Raw genomic sequence first — 6000 nt, forward strand, 5'->3', positions numbered from 1 at the left:
CTTTCTTGTAATAATGTTAGCACCGTATCAGATACCTTGAAAGGTTTGTCTCATTATTGCGAGAAAATTATAATTGCTTTCCGATCATCAAACAGTCACTCCGCTAACATTATTTGAAGACATCACATAATATCATTAAAATTTCAATTAACTTATTCAAAAAGCATCGAAAGGCACAGGACACCTTTGGTAATTGTCAAAGGCAAAGTGGGTTTTTTGTGTGTATTCTATGCTTAAAAGGCTTCGCTTCAGGCATGGCGTCTTTTGAAGGCACTGGACACGTTTCATAATTTGTTTTATTGTCAAAGACCACTAATCTCACTTGGTGTATCCCAACATATGCACAAAATAACAAATAAAATTTGGGCTCAATGGGTCATCGAATTGAAAGACATACACCGCAGGCGATTTGAGTCCCAAAATGGCAGCCCATGCCGATGGGAATAATGTTGCTGCGTGTGACGTCAGTGGAAGGAGTCAATGGCGGCATTGGTAACATTCTCATCCTGGTATATTCCAGATAATCCATATTAATTCAAATTAAATTGATAGCATTGGGAAGGTTAATCGTGTAATCAGCAGTAGCCCTCGGCAGTGAAGACCAGAAATGAGATATCCATGATGTGTAACGTAAGGCTCCGTGCACGCGGCTATCAGGCGAAAAAAAATGGAAGCTAATGTTCTTTGGGAAGTATTTTTTAAGTGTTTATAACCACTCATCGAAATGAAAGGGGCTGTTTCCCAGCCTTGCTACAATGGGCAGCATGCCGTATCAATACCTCTCGACTAGCGTGTGCTGATGGGGGGGGGGGGGGGGGGGGATTGCGTGGTGAGAAAGATCACCACCTGGGAACGAGGTTTATTGTTGACTGACATGATTATAGTAAACTAGGCCCGAACCGGGGCAGAGGGAGTCCCCGCCCCGAAAAAACTCCCACAATTAAACACATTCTTTCCCTCTTGTTCGGAAACCCCTTAAACAAAAATTCCTAAGATCCTCAAATAAAGTCCAGGGATTCAATGAAACACATCAATGAAGACACAATAAGAGGGGTCACACAATGCCACGTCTATTGAAATCCTCCAGATGAAATGTCGAACTTAAACAAACACTTATAATACTCCTTTTCCAGCAGGGTGCAACAATACCACGACTGCTTGAAACATTGGTTTCAGTTTTTTTCGAGACTCCAATCACTTCCGATTTGTGTTATCCGATTTAAAATGATCGAGTGCACTGAATGAAAAGAACATGCACTAAATGGTCGATTCAATTCATTCCGGATTCACGACATAACATAACGTATCATAACATAGCAATCTTAACATCACAAGTACAATGTATAAGGCGCTATTCCCTCAAGATTATAGCACACTGGAAGCATTTAACATGGACAAAGTTGAGTCTTTTAAAGAACGTTACGAACTATAAAGCTAGAGTAACAGATTTCATAATGGCAGTAGGAAGAACATTTCAAATCATTGGCGATGTTACACTGAAAGCTTTTTGACCTAGATTTTTGTTTGCTCGGGGAACATTCAAGTGAGTGATGTCATGTGTGGACCGAAGAAATAATATCGGAAGAATGTTATGTGACAGTAGGTTGAAATATATAGAGGAGTAGTTTTGTTCAAGCATTTAATAACAAGAAAACGAATATTCGTATGTAATAACAATTTCAACACTTGTAACAAAGGCCTATACGGAAATATTGTCAGACTCCATCCAAATCTCGCTTTATTGCCAATCCGGTCATAAACTTAATCACAAATCGAACAAACAAAACATGAAGAGAGGAGCATAATACCTGCTGTAAGATCATCTGTGGTGGAGTGCCTAGCAACAGTTGCCCGGTAACGTGATCTCGTAAGGTCGCTACACCGAGAGGCAATAGTCGCTAGTGGTATATCCCTGCTAGCTGTACTGGTAGATGACACGTCACGCTGCAATTTCCAAAACCCTGGTGGTGTGTTAACCGTTTTCTCACTGGTAGTTAAATTGCGTTGTCGAATTCTCTAATGGCTGGATAATTGATGCACAATAAGGTTTAACTTCTGCTTAGGTTGATCTTTTATAACTAGGCTCCATCACATCTTTAGTATGATCCAATGATGGTATGTACTGTAGTAACCCCATCAATACTTGGGCAATGCTTGGCCTTGTTCAACCACTTGCTCTGTGGTTCAACAAGTAGCTCTGTGGTTCAACCAGTAGCTCTATGGTTCAACCAGTAGCTCTATGGTTCAACCAGTAGCTCTATAGCTCAACCAACCTGTTGAATTATTCCTATAGTAATATATTTACGTTGTATCCTACACCTCCTGGTTAAATTCAACAACACTCCTTTTTCTAGTATTGTTGCATCGGTCTCAATTACGTTTCCGGGTTGTGTCGGCTGCACGTAGGTGTTGTTTTGTCTCGCCCAGACGGGTAGGCATTTCGCCTGGACCTCGGTGCTCCCCCTCCGCGTGAAATGTCCTCAATTGTTGGAAGCCCGTCTACAGAACGTGTTTGGATCAGTGTTTAAATTTAGTAACAGCAACCCAAGTATCGCCCGTTTTGCATACAGTAAGCTTGCACGGTCATGTTTACGATTCGAAACCTCTAATTTTGTCAGTGTCCACGTGTGCTCCATGTGAGCATCCTCACCAACGTCTGACCATGGAGGTAGCTTGTCTAGGTTTTGAATGACAAAAACTGATCTTACTTAAAGAATAGCAACAAAAATTGACGTTCGGTATATTAACTGCAAGCAATTATCATAATCATCTGTGGTTAACGAACCGTGACGGAGCCTTGTTGGGTGGTACTAGCTCAAAGTCACGCTCTACTGACTGCTGAAGAGAGGGCGTTTGGTAGTTTTCCAAAGTTCGTTATTTCTCATCATCATCATCATGATCATCATTAAGGCTGTGTTTATCCAGTGTATAAGATGTAGTCCTCCTCATGTAAATTCTACTCATTTCTATTTTTTGCAGTTCTGATCCGTGTTGTCCCTGCATACACCTCGATGTAATCTCTCCATCTTCTTCTCCGTCTACCTCTTTTTTTCCCTTGGTTGCCAATCCATTATTCTAGTTGTCTATGTTTATTTACATTTCTTCGGGCAGTGTGTCCAGCCCATCACCATTGTTTTCAACCTCCCTTTATTTATGTCACTCTCGCAATGCCTGTGATCCAAGTTGAAACTGTAACCCACACAATCATCGTTATAGACGAAAAATCAAGATGAAATTCATCATGCTGTCCTTCAGTCCGTTGTTAATTAAAGGCACTATTGGTAATTACTAAACATAATTGTTAGCATAAAAAACTTACTTGGTAACAAGCAATGGATAGCTGTTGATGGTATACAACATTGTGGGAAACTCCCCCTGAACGTAGATTTTGAGAAAGATGTAATTTGTAACTCAAATGCTAAAATACTTCATGCCTAAAGCCTTCTATTAGGCATCTGAAAGCACACAATTTGGTGTTTTTTCTTTCTTAATTCCCTTGCAACTTCCATGACCAATAATTGAGTTAAAAAATCACAGATTTGTTATAGTATGCGTTTGTTGAGATACACAAAGCGAAAATACATTACCAAAGGTGTCCATGAGCCTTTAAATGCGTGTCATAAATACCGAAATGAAATGGTTTTCAGAACGGACTTCAAAGACCTAAGACTAAAACATTTCCCCTTGTAAGACGACATAGTCAAAACAATGCGATTCATTGATTAATCTTACCTTCAAGTTCGTTGCTTCATGACGGTATAAATAACCATGTCTATAAAATGAATATTCCACGAGAAACATGTGCAGTACTGAGCAAGGCTGAGAGAAAACCTTAAGTGCGTAAATAGTAGACTGTCCTTTTATGATTTTATTTTTCAAAAGACACAATCGCTAACAGTGTCTGGCTGCGTTTTTATTACCCTACTTTGTCTGGTTAACAGCCATTATGCTAATGGCGTTTACAGCTTTGGAAACTAACTACAAACATCGAAAGACGCACCTCAAGCTGTTACCAGGTGGAAGATTAAAATAATGCAGTATGCAGTTATTGTTTTAGATAATTTGCCTTGCCTTTTCATGAAAGTGATGTCAATGCACAGTACATTAATGTGTGTAAACACAACCGCGAGGGTTACTAATAATAATAGTGCTAGCAGATTCTGTCTTGTGGAGGACAGTAAACCGACTGGGCCCATTAATTTCACAAAGCGGTAATGTAAAAAATCACAAGGGTGTTTTTTTTTCTTTTCATTATTTTCTTGCAACTTCGAAGACCAATTGAGTCCAAATTTTCACAGGTTTGTTATGTTGCAAATGTTGGGATACACCAAGTGAGAACACTGGTCATTGATAATATTACCAAACGTAACAAGTGCCTTGAAGATGGCGGTTTGCAATCATGCATGAACTAGAAGTCTATTTGCAAGGTTAGACGTGTAGGCCTATACATTTTTCAAGTATTATTAAGCAAAGAATATCTCATGTCCAGGAAAATGTTATACTTGCTCATCAAGGACCCATTTGGATTCAGTGTCAAAAATATGTCATTGATGGCGAGGACAATCCATGAGACTTGGGTGGTTTCCCAAGACATGGAGGGCAATCGCTTTTTTATTAAAATAGTATACAGTTGAAGGATGGAGAAAGACGAAGCCTACAAATTACTTTTGTAGGGTTTGGCCTACACGGGTTCTGATGTTTCAACGAACGCTACAATAACCTGGGCCCAATTTCATAGAGGTGCTTAAGTAGAAAAAAAAGTAGCTGAGCACAACCAAAATGTTGCTTACCAGAATAAGGTTACCAGCCAAACTACCATGTCAATTGTACAATTTGTGACTGGTCTGCTCATCTCTGCTTAGCAGGAAACCGTTCCTGGCTGTAAGTTTTCCTATAACGTCATGAGAGAAATCCGACTCTACAATTATAATTCCGGCGTTCAATCATGCTCATTATTTCAAGCCCTCTTCAGGTTATTGATCACGAATTAGTTGCCATGACAACCGCTGTTATTTTGAGATTACTCCAAGGTCTCTATTACTATAATAAGCTTTCTGAATATCAATACGACTAGAAATTCGCAATTTGGGAAACACGAGGATGGAAACAGACATCTAAGAAAAATAAATTTGCTATTCCTACAACAATGAAGAAACCAGTAAATGTATACTCACTTGGTGTACACCAACATGCATCAAATTTTTATCAAAGCTCAAAAAGTGTTGATCCATTGGTCGTCAAAGTTGCACAAAAAATAATGAAAGGAAAAAACACCTTGCTTATAGAATTGTGTGTTTTCAGATCTGAATAGACATTTTTTTCCTTTTTTTTCAGGTGGACTTTTGTTTTATTTTCTATTTACTCTAAACTTTCCCCTAATTTTTTGATGGGGGAGGGGGGCATCCGCGGCTAGGATGCAAACATTTCAATTGCTTTATGTATCCGCTCCGCTCTGAGCCCGATGACGTTGTTATTTAACTGGCAAGGTTGGGATCATTCCAAAATGGCCGTGCCCAGTATAATATACAAAACGAGGAAAGTAGTTCAACGGAAGTTGAAAACAACTTAAGTAAAATATATTTGTAAAAACAAATAAAATTCGACAAACACAGAGTAATCGAGGTAACTGACCTCAGTGAAGAAATAAACCACTGACTCCCCTTACGGAAATTGCCTTCAACTGTGTATCGCTAATCTTAAGAAAAATTGACGTGTGGCAAAGGGTTCTGACGAAAGTGGGTGGGGTTAAGAGTGCAGGCTTTACTTACAATAATATGGTCACTGAGCCGGGGGAGTCAAACTCCGGCGTTGGACACACGATGTTCCACCAAACCTTTGCTTCAGTCAGTTCTTGGTATTTCCCTTCAGTACGTTTCCATCCGTAATGCAGTTACGAAAGTTCCACCAACAAATTTCCGTTGTTTGGTTTGTTTTTCCACGTTTACCCTCACTCAGTGACACCGGCATGATGTTTCCTTGGGCGCTGCCATCTTGATTTGA

The 6000-nt window shown here is 39.6% G+C and overlaps 1 protein-coding gene across 2 annotated transcripts in view; it reads right to left on the reverse strand.

Annotated features, from left to right (window-relative positions):
* LOC117291257 overlaps window positions 1–2372 on the reverse strand; it is an 81109-nt gene extending 78737 nt beyond the window's left edge. The window contains exon 1 of one of the 2 annotated variants that reach the window (XM_033772882.1): window positions 1809–2372. The gene's annotated coding sequence lies outside the window, so the exon portion shown is untranslated. The remainder of the gene's footprint in view (window positions 1–1808) is intronic. The other variant, XM_033772881.1, reaches the window with a different exon arrangement.
* Between the last annotated feature and the right edge of the window lie 3628 nt (window positions 2373–6000).

The sequence above is a fragment of the Asterias rubens genome, chromosome 6 (assembly GCF_902459465.1).
Source record: "Asterias rubens chromosome 6, eAstRub1.3, whole genome shotgun sequence".
Lineage (NCBI taxonomy): Eukaryota > Metazoa > Echinodermata > Asteroidea > Forcipulatida > Asteriidae > Asterias > Asterias rubens.